Source organism: Oncorhynchus keta, unplaced genomic scaffold (assembly GCF_023373465.1).
Source record: "Oncorhynchus keta strain PuntledgeMale-10-30-2019 unplaced genomic scaffold, Oket_V2 Un_contig_21314_pilon_pilon, whole genome shotgun sequence".
NCBI lineage: Eukaryota > Metazoa > Chordata > Actinopteri > Salmoniformes > Salmonidae > Oncorhynchus > Oncorhynchus keta.
In genome coordinates this window covers 1-13,894 of record NW_026282403.1, presented here as the reverse complement: position 1 = coordinate 13,894, position 13,894 = coordinate 1, and positions in this window count along the sequence as shown.

Sequence of the window (13,894 nt, the reverse complement as noted above, 5' to 3'; positions counted from 1 at the left end):
GAGGAGAGGAGAGAGGAACACAGAGATATAAGAGACATCACTGAACTGGAGGAGGAGAGAGAGAGGAGGAACACAGAGATATAATGAGACATCACTGAACTGAGGAGGAGGAGAGAGAGGAACACAGAGATATAATGAGACATCACTGAAACTGGAGGAGGAGAGAGGAGGAACACAGAGATATAATGAGACATCACTGAACTGGAGGAGGAGAGAGAGAGAGGGAGGAACACAGAGATATAATGAGACATCACTGAACTGGAGGAGGAGAGAGAGGGAGGAACACAGAGATATAATGAGACATCACTGAACTGGAGGAGGAGGAGAGAGGGAGGAACACAGAGATATAATGAGACATCACTGAACTGGAGGAGGAGGAGAGGGGAGGAACACAGAGATATAATGAGACATCACTGAACTGGAGGAGGAGAGAGAGGGAGGAACACAGAGATATAATGAGACATCACTGAACTGGAGGAGGAGAGAGAGAGGAGGAACACAGAGATATAATGAGACATCACTGAACTGGAGGAGGAGGAGAGAGAGAGAGGGAGGAACACAGAGATATAATGAGACATCACTGAACTGGAGGAGGAGGAGAGAGGGAGGAACACAGAGATATAATGAGACATCACTGAACTGGAGGAGGAGAGAGAGAAACACAGAGATATAATGAGACATCACTGAACTGGAGGAGGAGGAGAGAGGGAGGAACACAGAGATATAATGAGACATCACTGAACTGGAGAGGAGGAGAGAGGGGAGGAACACAGAGATATAATGAGACATCACTGGAACTGGAGGAGGAGGGAGAGGGAGGAACACAGAGATATAATGAGACATCACTGAACTGAGGAGGAGAGAGAGAGGGGAGGAACACAGAGATATAATGAGACATCACTGAACTGGAGGAGGAGAGAGAGGGAGGAACAGAGATATAATGAGACATCACTGAACTGGAGGAGGAGGAGGGGGAGGAACACAGAGATATAATGAGACATCACTGAACTGGAGGAGGAGGGAGAGAGAGGAGGAACACAGAGATATAATGAGACATCACTGGAACTGGAGGAGGAGGAGAGGGAGGAACACAGAGATATAATGAGACATCACTGAACTGGAGGAGGAGAGAGAGGAGGAACACAGAGATATAATGAGACATCACTGAACTGGAGGAGGAGAGAGAGAGAGAGAACACAGAGATATCACTCACTGAACTGGGAGGAGGAGAGAGAGGGAGTGAACACAGAGATATAATGAGACATCACTGAACTGGAGGAGGAGAGAGAGAGGAACACAGAGATATAATGAGACATCACTGAACTGGGAGGAGGAGAGAGAGAGGGAGGAACACAGAGATATAATGAGACATCACTGAACTGGGAGGAGGGAGAGAGGGAGGAACACAGAGATATAATGAGACATCACTGAACTGGAGGAGGAGAGAGAGAGGAACACAGAGATATAATGAGACATCACTGAACTGGAGGAGGAGAGAGAGAGGGAGGAACACAGAGATATAATGAGACATCACTGAACTGGAGAGGAGGAGAGAGAGGGAGGAACACAGAGATATAATGAGACATCACTGAACTGGAGGAGGAGGAGAGGGAGGAACACAGAGATATAATGAGACATCACTGAACTGGAGGAGGAGGAGAGAGGAGGAACACAGAGATATAATGAGACATCACTGAACTGGAGGAGGAGAGAGAGGAGGAACACAGAGATATAATGAGACATCACTGAACTGGAGGAGGAGAGAGGGAGGAACACAGAGATATAATGAGACATCACTGAACTGGAGGAGGAGGAGAGAGAGAGGAGGAACACAGAGATATAATGAGACATCACTGAACTGGAGGAGGAGGAGAGAGGGAGGAACACAGAGATATAATGAGACATCACTGAACTGGAGGAGGAGGAGAGAGGAACACAGAGATATAATGAGACATCACTGAACTGGAGGAGGAGGAGAGAGGAGGAACAGAGAGATATAATGAGACATCACTGAACTGGAGGAGGAGGAGAGAGAGAGGGGAGGAACACAGAGATATAATGAGACATCACTGAACTGGAGGAGGAGGAGAGGAGGAACACAGAGATATAATGAGACATCACTGAACTGGAGGAGGAGAGAGAGGGAGGAACACAGAGATATAATGAGACATCACTGAACTGGGGGAGGAGGAGAGGGAGGAACACAGAGATATAATGAGACATCACTGAACTGGAGGAGGAGGAGAGAGGGAGGAACACAGAGAGATATAATGAGACATCACTGAACTGGAGGAGGAGGAGAGAGAGGGAGGAACACAGAGATATAATGAGACATCACTGAACTGGAGGAGGAGGAGAGAGAGGAACACAGAGATATAATGAGACATCACTGAACTGGAGGAGGAGAGAGAGGGAACACAGAGATATAATGAGACATCACTGAACTGGAGGAGGAGGAGAGAGAGAGGAACACAGAGATATCACTGAGAGAGGACTGAAGGGAGGAACACAGAGAGATATAATGAGACATCACTGAACTGGGAGGAGAGAGAGGGAGGAACACAGAGATATAATGAGACATCACTGAACTGGAGGAGGAGAGAGAGGGGAGGAACACAGAGATATAATGAGACATCACTGAACTGGAGGAGGAGGAGAGAGGGAGGAACACAGAGATATAATGAGACATCACTGAACTGGAGGAGGAGGAGAGAGGAGAACACAGAGATATAATGAGACATCACTGAACTGGAGGAGGAGAGAGAGAGGAGGAACACAGAGATATAATGAGACATCACTGAACTGGAGGAGGAGAGAGGGGAGGAACACAGAGATATAATGAGACATCACTGAACTGGAGGAGAGAGAGAGGAGGAACACAGAGATATAATGAGACATCACTGAACTGGAGGAGGAGGAGAGAGGGGAGAACACAGAGATATAATGAGACATCACTGAACTGGAGGAGGAGGAGAGGGAGGAACACAGAGATATAATGAGACATCACTGAACTGGAGGAGGAGAGGAGGGAGGAACACAGAGATATAATGAGACATCACTGAACTGGGAGGAGGAGAGAGAGGGGAGGAACACAGAGATATAATGAGACATCACTGAACTGGAGGAGGAGAGAGAGAGGGGAGAACACAGAGATATAATGAGACATCACTGAACTGGAGGAGGAGGAGAGAGAGGGAGGAACACAGAGATATAATGAGACATCACTGAACTGGAGGAGGAGGAGAGGGAGGAACACAGAGATATAATGAGACATCACTGAACTGGAGGAGGAGGAGAGAGGGGGAGAAACACAGAGATATAATGAGACATCACTGAACTGGAGGAGGAGAGAGAGAGAGAACACAGAGATATAATGAGACATCACTGAACTGGAGGAGGAGAGAGAGAGGGAGGAACACAGAGATATAATGAGACATCACTGAACTGGAGGAGGAGAGAGAGAGGGAGGAACACAGAGATATAATGAGACATCACTGAACTGGAGGAGGAGAGAGAGGGAGGAACACAGAGATATCGAGACATCACTGAACTGGAGGAGGAGAGAGAGAGGGGAACACAGAGATATAATGAGACATCACTGAACTGGAGGAGGAGAGAGGGAGAACACAGAGACATAATGAGACATCACTGAACTGGAGGAGGAGAGAGAGGGAGGAACACAGAGATATAATGAGACATCACTGAACTGGAGGAGGAGAGAGAGAGAGAGGAGGAACACAGAGATATAATGAGACATCACTGAACTGGAGGAGGAGGAGAGAGGGAGGAACACAGAGATATAATGAGACATCACTGAACTGGAGGAGGAGAGAGGGAGGAACACAGAGATATAATGAGACATCACTGAACTGGAGGAGGAGAGAGGGAGGAACACAGAGATATAATGAGACATCACTGAACTGGAGGAGGAGAGAGAGAGGAGGAACACAGAGATATAATGAGACATCACTGAACTGGAGGAGGAGGAGAGAGAGGGAGGAACACAGAGATATAATGAGACATCACTGAACTGGAGGAGGAGAGAGAGGGGAGGAACACAGAGATATAATGAGACATCACTGAACTGGAGGAGGAGAGAGGAGGAAACAGAGAGATATAATGAGACATCACTGAACTGGAGGAGAGGAGAGAGAGGAGAGGAACACAGAGATATAATGAGACATCACTGAACTGGAGGAGGAGGAGAGAGGGAGGAACACAGAGATATAATGAGACATCACTGAACTGGAGGAGGAGAGAGAGAGGGAGGAACACAGAGATATAATGAGACATCACTGAACTGGAGGAGGAGGAGAGAGAGGGAGGAACACAGAGATATAATGAGACATCACTGAACTGGAGGAGGAGAGAGAGAGGGAGGAACACAGAGATATAATGAGACATCACTGAACTGGAGGAGGAGAGAGAGAGGGAGGAACACAGAGATATAATGAGACATCACTGAACTGGAGGAGGAGGAGAGAGGGGAGGAACACAGAGATATAATGAGACATCACTGAACTGGAGGAGGAGGAGAGAGAGGGAGAACACAGAGATATAATGAGACATCACTGAACTGGAGGAGGAGGAGAGAGGGAGGAACACAGAGATATAATGAGACATCACTGAACTGGAGGAGGAGAGAGAGAGGAGGAACACAGAGATATAATGAGACATCACTGAACTGGAGGAGGAGGAGAGAGAGGAGAACACAGAGACATAATGAGACATCACTGAACTGGAGGAGGAGAGAGAGGGAGGAACACAGAGATAATGAGACATCACTGAACTGGAGGAGGAGAGAGAGGGAGGAACAGAGAGATATAATGAGACATCACTGAACTGGAGGAGGAGGAGGAGAGAGAGGGAACACAGAGATATAATGAGACATCACTGAACTGGAGGAGGAGGAGAGAGGAGGAAACACAGAGATATAATGAGACATCACTGAACTTGGAGGAGGAGAGAGGAGGAACACAGAGATATACGGGAGGAAAGAGGGAGGAACAGAGAGATATATGAGACATCACCAGGAGGGATAGGGTGAGTGAGGAGATAGAGGAGCCTAGAGATGACAGGAAGTAGGAAGCAATGACTAACCAGAAGAACATTCTTTGCTGTAGTCCTTTCCTGAGAGCTTACTGGAGACAGCCCAGTCTGATAAACTCCTGGTGACAGAAACAACAACATGCCCAGATACACTAAAGGACAACATGAGGACTGGGATGTACTACAACTTGAATAAATCAGTACAATTACTTGTCAAAGCAAAGCCAGGGAAAACTGTTCTCTTACCCTGCAGGTATACAGGTCCTGATGCCCGTCAGATCTTAGCTGAGAAGCTTCTGATGCTCATCTTTCACATGGCTCCCTGAAGCTGCAGCACCATCTCTGATACATCAGCTAGGGCAGCTGGAGGAGGAGTGTTAGTACACACACCATCTCTGATACATCAGCTAGGGCAGCTGGAGGAGGAGTGTTAGTACACACACCATCTCTGATATATCAGCTGAGAGGAGGAGTGTTCCCTCTCTAACACACACCATCTCTGATATATCAGCTAGGGCAGCTGGAGGAGGAGTGTTAGTACACACACCATCTCTGATACATCAGCTAGGGAGTGAGGAGGTGTGCCTCTACTAACACACACCATCTCTGATATATCAGCTAGAGCAGCTGGAGGAGTGTTGCCTCTCTAGTACACACACCATCTCTGATATATCAGCTAGAGGGAGGGAGTGTTCCCTCTCTAACACACACCATCTCTGATATATCAGCTAGAGGAGGAGTGTTCCCTCTCTAACACACACCATCTCTGATATATCAGCTAGAGGAGGAGTGTTCTCTCTCTAACACACACCATCTCTGATATATCAGCTGGAGGAGGAGTGTTCTCTCTCTAACACACACCATCTCTGATGTATCAGCTAGAGGAGGAGTGTTCTCTCTATCTAACACACACCATCTCTGATATATCAGCTAGAGGAGGAGTGTTCTCTCTCTATCTAACACACACCATCTCTGATATATCAGCTAGAGGAGGAGTGTTCTCTCTCTATCTAACACACACCATCTCTGATATATCAGCTAGAGGAGGAGGGTTCTCTCTCTAACACACACCATCTCTGATATATCAGCTAGAGGAGGAGTGTTCCTCTCTAACACACACCATCTCTGATATATCAGCGAGAGGAGGAGTGTTCCTCTCTAACACACACCATCTCTGATATATCAGCTAGAGGAGGAGTGTTCCCTCTCTAACACACACCATCTCTGATATATCAGCTGAGAGGAGGAGTGTTCTCCTCTAACACACACCATCTCTGATATATCAGCGAGAGGAGGAGTGTTCCCTCCTAACACACACCATCTCTGATATATCAGCGAGAGGAGGAGTGTTCTCTCTCTAACACACACCATCTCTGATATATCAGCTAGAGGAGGAGTGTTCTCTCTCTAACACACACCATCTCTGATATATCAGCTAGAGGAGGAGTGTTCTCTCTCTATCTAACACACACCATCTCTGATATATCAGCTAGAGGAGGAGTGTTCTCTCTCTAACACACACCATCTCTGATATATCAGCTAGAGGAGGAGTGTTCCCTCTCTAACACACACCATCTCTGATATCAGCTAGAGGAGGAGTGTTCTCTCTCTATCTAACACACACCATCTCTGATACATCAGCTAGAGGAGGAGTGTTCTCTCTCTGAGATATTAACTAGACAACTAGGGGAGCAGGGTTCTCTCTGAGATATTAACTAGACAACTAGAGGAGCAGGGTTCTCTCTGAGATATTAACTAGACAACTAGAGGAGCAGGGTTCTCTCTGAGATATTAACTAGACAACTAGGGGAGCAGGGTTCTCTCTGAGATATTAACTAGACAACTAGAGGAGCAGGGTTCTCTCTGAGATATTAACTAGACAACTAGAGGAGCAGGGTTCTCTCTGAGATATTAACTAGACAACTAGGGGAGCAGGGTTCTCTCTGAGATATTAACTAGACAACTAGAGGAGCAGGGTTCTCTCTGAGATATTAACTAGACAACTAGAGGAGCAGGGTTCTCTCTTGAGATATTAACTAGACAACTAGAGGAGCAGGGTTCTCTCTGAGATATTAACTAGACAACTAGAGGAGCAGGGTTCTCTCTGAGATATTAACTAGACAACTAGAGGAGCAGGGTCTCTCTCTGAGATATTAACTAGACAACTAGAGGAGCAGGGTTCTCTCTCTGAGATATTAACTAGACAACTAGGGAGCAGGGTTCTCTCTTGAGATATTAACTAGACAACTAGAGGAGCAGGGTTCTCTCTCTGAGATATTAACTAGACAACTAGAGGAGCAGGGTTCTCTCTGAGATATTAACTAGACAACTAGAGGAGCAGGGTTCTCTCTTGAGATATTAACTAGACAACTAGAGGAGCAGGGTTCTCTCTTGAGATATTAACTAGACAACTAGAGGAGCAGGGTTCTCTCTGAGATATTAACTAGACAACTAGAGGAGCAGGGTTCTCACAGATATTAACTAGACAACTAGAGGAGCAGGGTTCTCTCTGAGATATTAACTAGACAACTAGAGGAGCAGGGTTCTCTCTTGAGATATTAACTAGACAACTAGAGGAGCAGGGTTCTCTCTGAGATATTAACTAGACAACTAGAGGAGCAGGGTTCTCTCTGAGATATTAACTAGACAACTAGAGGAGCAGGGTTCTCTCTGAGATATTAACTAGACAACTAGAGGAGCAGGGTTCTCTCTGAGATATTAACTAGACAACTAGAGGAGCAGGGTTCTCTCTGAGATATTAACTAGACAACTAGAGGAGCAGGGTTCTCTCTGAGATATTAACTAGACAACTAGAGGAGCAGGGTTCTCTCTTGAGATATTAACTAGACAACTAGAGGAGCAGGGTTCTCTCTGAGATATTAACTAGACAACTAGAGGAGCAGGGTTCTCTCTGAGATATTAACTAGACAACTAGAGGAGCAGGGTTCTCTCTTGAGATATTAACTAGACAACTAGAGGAGCAGGGTTCTCTCTGAGATATTAACTAGACAACTAGAGGAGCAGGGTTCTCTCTGAGATATTAACTAGACAACTAGAGGAGCAGGGTTCTCTCTGAGATATTAACTAGACAACTAGAGGAGCAGGGTTCTCTCTGAGATATTAACTAGACAACTAGAGGAGCAGGGTTCTCTCTGAGATATTAACTAGACAACTAGAGGAGCAGGGTTCTCTCTGAGATATTAACTAGACAACTAGAGGAGCAGGGTTCTCTCTGAGATATTAACTAGACAACTAGAGGAGCAGGGTTCTCTGAGATATAACTAGAACTAGAGAAGGTTTCTGAGATACTAGACAACTAGGGGAGCAGGGTTCTCTCTGGAGATATTAACTAGACAACTAGAGGAGCAGGGTTCTCTCTCTGAGATATTAACTAGACAACTAGAGGACATAGGTTCTCTGAGGTATTAACTAGACAACTAGAGGAGCAGGGTTCTCTGAGATATTAACTAGACAACTAGGAGGAGCAGGTTCTCTCTTGAGATATTAACTAGACAACTAGAGGAGCAGGGTTCTCTCTTGAGATATTAACTAGACAACTAGAGGAGCAGGGTTCTCTCTTGAGATATTAACTAGACAACTAGAGGAGCAGGGTTCTCTCTGAGATATTAACTAGACAACTAGAGGAGCAGGGTTCTCTCTGGAGATATTAACTAGACAACTAGAGGAGCAGGTGTTCTCTCTCTGGAGATATTAACTAGACAACTAGAGGAGCAGGGCTCTTCTCTTAAGATGAACACAACCAGAGGATATGGTTCTCTGGAGATATTGTAGAGGAGCAGGGTTCTACCTCTGCTGTCTCTGAAGTCTTGGTGTGTGGGGGTAGTGGTTTGCAGAGTCTCTCCAGAATCAGTTTGTAGTGCAGCAGACGATGCAGGGGGCGTAGCAGGAACATGTTCAGGGACAGGTAACACACCTTCTGCTGCTCAAACTCTCCACACAACTCCTGCAGCCGCGGGAGGCACGACAGGAACGCTCTAACCTCAACCAACACCTCACCGTGACGCTGCAGGAGGGACGTCCAACTGCTGCTGGGGCGGAGAGAGAGGGGTTAGGGGGAGAGGAGAGGGGTTAGCGGGGAGAGGAGAGGGGGTTAGGGGAGAGGAGAGGGGTTAGGGAGAGAGGAGAGGGTTAGGGAGAGAGGAGAGGGGGCAGAGAGAGAGGGGCTAGGGAGAGGAGAGGCTAGAGAGAGAGGAGAGGGTTAGGGCAGAGAGGAGAGGGGTTAGGGAGAGAGAGGGCTAGGGGGAGAGGAGAGGGGTTAGGGGGAGAGAGAGGGTTGGGGAGAGGAGAGGGGTTAGGGGGGAGAGGGGTTAGGGGAGAGGAGAGGGGTTAGGGGGAGAGGAGAGGGGTTAGGGGAGAGGGAGGGGTAGAGAGAGAGGAGAGGTTAGGGGAGAGGAGAGGGGTTAGGGAGAGGAGAGGGTAGCAGGAGGAGGGTGAGAGGGAGAGAGGAGAGGGAGGGGTTGGGGAGAGGAGGGGGGTTAGCAGAGAGAGGGGTTAGGAGAGAGGAGAGGGGTTAGGAGAGAGGAGAGGGGAGGGGGAGAGGAGAGGCTAGGCAGAGAGGAGAGGGCGAGACAGGAGAGGCTAGGAGAGAGGAGATAGGAGAGGGAGGGGGTTAGGCAGAGAGGAGAGGGGTTAGGCAGAGAGAGAGGGGTTAGGGAGAGGAGAGGTTTAGGGGAGAGGAGAGGGGTAGGTTAGGCAGAAGATGTACGGGGTTAGAGAGAGAGAGTGGAGAGGGGTAGGCTAGGTAGAAGATGGAGAGAGTTGAGAGAGAGAGGGAGGTTAGGAGGGGATGTAGGGGCAGAGAGGGAGAGGGTTAGGGAGAGGAGAGGTTGGGAGAGAGAGGGTTAGGGGAGAGGAGAGGGGTTAGGGGAGAGAGGAGAGGGTTAGGAGAGAGGAGAGGGGTTAGGGAGAGAGAGGCTGGGGAGCGAGAGAGGGGTTAGGGAGAGAGGAGAGGGGCTAGGGGGAGAGGGGTTAGGGAGAGAGAGAGGGTTAGGGCAGGTAGAGAGAGGAGGGGTTAGGGAGAGAGAGGGTTAGGAGAGAGGAGAGGGGTAGGTTAGGTAGAAGATGTAGGGGTTAGAGAGGAGAGGGGAGGGGAGGGGTTAGGGGAGGGAGAGGAGAGGGGTAGGTTAGGCAGGAGTGCGGGGTTAGGGAGAGAGGAGAGGGCTAGGGGGAGAGGAGAGGGGTTAGAGAGATGAGGAGAGGGGTTAGGCAGGAGAGGAGAGGGGTTAGGGGGAGAGGAGAGGGGTTAGGAGAGAGAGCTAGGCGTAGGAGTTAGTAGAAAGATGAAGAGAGAGAGAGGAGAGGGGGCAGGCCAGGAGCAGGACGTGGCGGGGTTAGAGAGAGAGGAGAGGAGGTCAGGCAGAGTAGAAGATGTTGGGAAGTTAGGAGGGGAGGAGAGGGGTTAGGGGAGAGGAGGAGGGGTAGGTTAGGTAGAAGATGAGGGGTTAGGAGAGAGAGAGAGGGGGTTAGAGAGAGAGGAGAGGGTAGGTTAGGTAGAAGGATGTAGGGGTTAGGGAGAGAGGAGAGGGGTTAGGTAGAAGATGAGGGGTTAGGGAGAGAGGAGAGGGGTTAGAGAGAGGAGAGGGGTAGGTTAGGTAGAAGATGCCAGAGTTAGAGAGAGGAGAGAGGTTAGGCAGGAGGAGAGGGTTAGAGAGAGGAGAGGGGTTAGGGAGAGAGGCGAGGGGCAGGTTAGGTAGAAGATGTAGGGTTAGGAGAGAGGAGAGGGGCCAGGAGAGAGAGAGAGGGGCAGGTTAGGTAGAAGATGTAGGGTTAGGAGAGAGGAGTAGGGGTTAGGCAGAAGATGAGGGTTAGGAGAGAGGGAGGGGTTAGGCAGAAGATGCAGGAGCTAGAGAGAGGAGGGGCTAGCAGAAGATGCTGGGGTTAGAGAGAGAGGAGGGGGTTAGGGAGAGAGGCGAGGGGTAGGTTAGGTAGAAGATGTGAGGGATTAGAGAGAGGAGAGGGGTTAGGAGGAGAGGATGTAGGGTTAGGGAGAGAGGAGAGGGGTAGGTTAGGAGAACATGTAGGGGTTAGAGAGAGATAGGAGAGGGGTTAGGAGAGAGGAGAGGGGTATTAGGGAGAAGATGAGGGCTAGAGAGAGAGGAGAGGGGTAGGTTAGGTAGAAGATGTAGGGGTTAGGGAGAGAGGAGAGGGTTAGGTTAGGTAGAAGATGAGTAATAGGGAGAGAGGAGAGGGGTTAGGAGAGAGGAGAGGGGTTAGGGGGAGGGGTTAGGGAGAGGAGGAGGGCAGTTAGGTAGAAGATGTAGGGTTAGAGAGAAAGGAGAGGGGTAGGTTAGGTAGAAGATGGAGGGGTTAGAGAGAGAGGAGAGGGGTTAGGGGAGAGGTGAGGGGTAGGTTAGGTAGAAGATGAGGGGCTAGAGAGGAGGAGAGGGTTAGGAGAGAGGAGAGGGGTAGGTTAGGAGAGAGATGTAGGGGTTAGGGAGAGAGAGAGGGGTAGGTTAGGGAGAAGATGAGGGTTAGAGAGAGAGGAGAGGGGTAGGGTAGGAGAAGATGAGGGGTAGAGAGGAGAGGGAGGTTAGGGAGAAGATGAGGGGTAGAGAGTAGAGGAGAGGGGTAGGGAGAGAGGAGAGGGGTTAGAGAGAGAGGAGAGGGGTAGGTTAGAGTAGAAGATGAGGGTTAGAGGAGAGAGGAGAGGGTAGGTTAGGTAGAAGATGTAGGGGTAGAGAGATAGGAGAGGGAGGTAGGAGAAGAGGTAGGAGTTAGAGAGAGAGGAGAGGGTTAGGGAGAGAGGCTAGGGGTAGGGAGGAGAGAGGTAGGGTTAGGAGAGAGAGGAGAGGGGTTAGAGAGAGGAGAGGGGTAGGTTAGGTAGAAGATGAGGAGCTAGAGAGAGAGGAGAGAGGTAGGTTAGTAGAAGATGTTGGGTTAGGAGAGAGGAGGAAGGGGTAGGAGAGGCGAGGGAGGGTGAGTAGAAGAGTGTAGGGATTAGGAGAGAGGAGAGGGGAGAGAGGAGGAGAGGGGTAGGGTAGGTAGAAGATGTAGGGGTTAGGAGAGAGGAGAGGGTAGGTTAGGTAGAAGATGTAGGGGTTAGAGAGAGAGGAGAGGGTAGAGAGAGAGAGGGTAGGGTAGGAGAAGAGGGGCTAGAGAGAGAGGAGAGGGTAGGTGAGGTAGAAGATGGAGGGGGTAGAGGAGAGAGAGAGGGGTTAGGAGAGGAGGAGAGGAGAGAGGAGTAGGGTAGGAGAGGAGGAGAGGGGTTAGAGGAGAGAGGAGAGGGAGATAGGAGAGAGTAGGGAGGAGAGAGGAGAGGTTAGGAGAAGAGTAGGGAGTTAGAGAGAGAGGAGAGGGGTAGGAGGAGATGAGGAGTGAGAGAGAGAGGAGAGGGGTAGGAGAGGATGTTGGGAGGTAGAGAGAGAGGAGAGGGGTAGGAGGAGAGAGGAGAGGGGTAGGTGAGGAGAGAGGATGAGGGAGGGGAGGAGAGGGTAGGGTTAGGTAGAGAGATGTAGGGTAGGAGAGAGGAGAGGGGTAGAGGAGGGAGGAGAGAGTAGGGTAGGGAGGAGAGAGGAGAGGGGTAGGGAGGAGGAGAGGAGGTAGGAGGAGAGGTAGGGAGAGAGAGAGGAGAGGGGTAGGGAGGAGAAGAGGAGAGGGTAGGGAGAGAGAGGAGAGGGGTAGGGTAGGTAGAGAGATGAGGGGCTAGGGAGGAGAGAGGAGAGGGGTTAGGGAGGAGAGAGGAGGGGTAGGGAGGTTAGGGAGGAGAGGAGAGGGGTAGGGTAGGTAGAGAGATGGAGGAGGTAGGGAGAGAGAGGAGAGGGGTAGGTTAGGTAGAGGAGTAGGGCTAGGAGAGAGGAGAGGGAGGTTAGGGAGAGAGGAGAGGGGCAGGTTAGGTAGAAGATGGAGGGGTTAGAGAGAGGAGAGGGGTTAGGAGAGAGGAGAGGGGTAGGTTAGGAGAGAAGATGAGGTAGGTAGAGAGAGGAGAGGGGTAGGTTAGGTAGAAGTGTAGGGGTTAGGAGAGAGAGGAGAGGGGTAGGTTAGGTAGAAGATGAGAGGAGAGAGAGAGGAGAGGGGAGGCTAGGAGAGAGAGAGGAGGGGTTAGGGAGGAGAGAGGAGAGGGGTAGGAGGTTAGGCAGAAGATGGTAGGGTAGGAGAGAGGAGGAGGGGTAGGTGAGGAGAGAAGATGGTAGGGGGTAGGAGGAGAGAGGAGAGGGGTAGGAGAGAGGAGGGGCAGGTTAGGCAGAAGATGTAGGGTAGAGAGAGGAGAGGGGTAGGTTGAGGCAGAAGAGGAGAGGGGTAGGAGGAGAGAGGAGAGGGGTAGAGGAGAGAGGAGAGGGGAGGGTAGGGTAGGGAGGAGGAGAGGGAGAGGAGAGGGCAGGGGTTAGGTAGAAGATGTAGGGGTTAGAGAGAGAGAGGGGAGGTGAGGGTAGAGAGGAGGAGTTAGGAGAAGGGGCAGGGGCTAGGAGAGAGGAGAGGGGTAGGTCAGGAGAGAAGACTGTAGGTAGAGAGAGAGAGAGGCGGTAGGTGAGGGAGAGCAGGAGGGGCTAGGGAGAGAGAGGAGAGGGGTAGGTTAGGTAGAAGATGTAGGGTTAGGAGAGATAGGAGAGGGTAGGTTAGGCAGAAGGATGTAGGGGTTAGAGAGGAGAGGAGGAGAGGGTAGGGTAGGCTAGGTAGAAGAGGTAGGGAGGAGAGAGGAGAGGAGAGGGGTAGGTTAGGTAGAAGATGTAGGGGTTAGGAGGAGAGAGGAGAGGGGCAGGCGATAGGGGTAGAAGATGTAGGGGCTAGCGAGAGAGGAGAGGGTTAGGAGAGAGAGGAGAGGGGTTAGGAGAGAGGAGAGGGGCAGGCTCAGGCAAGAAGATGTAGGGTTAGGAGAGAGGAGAGGGGT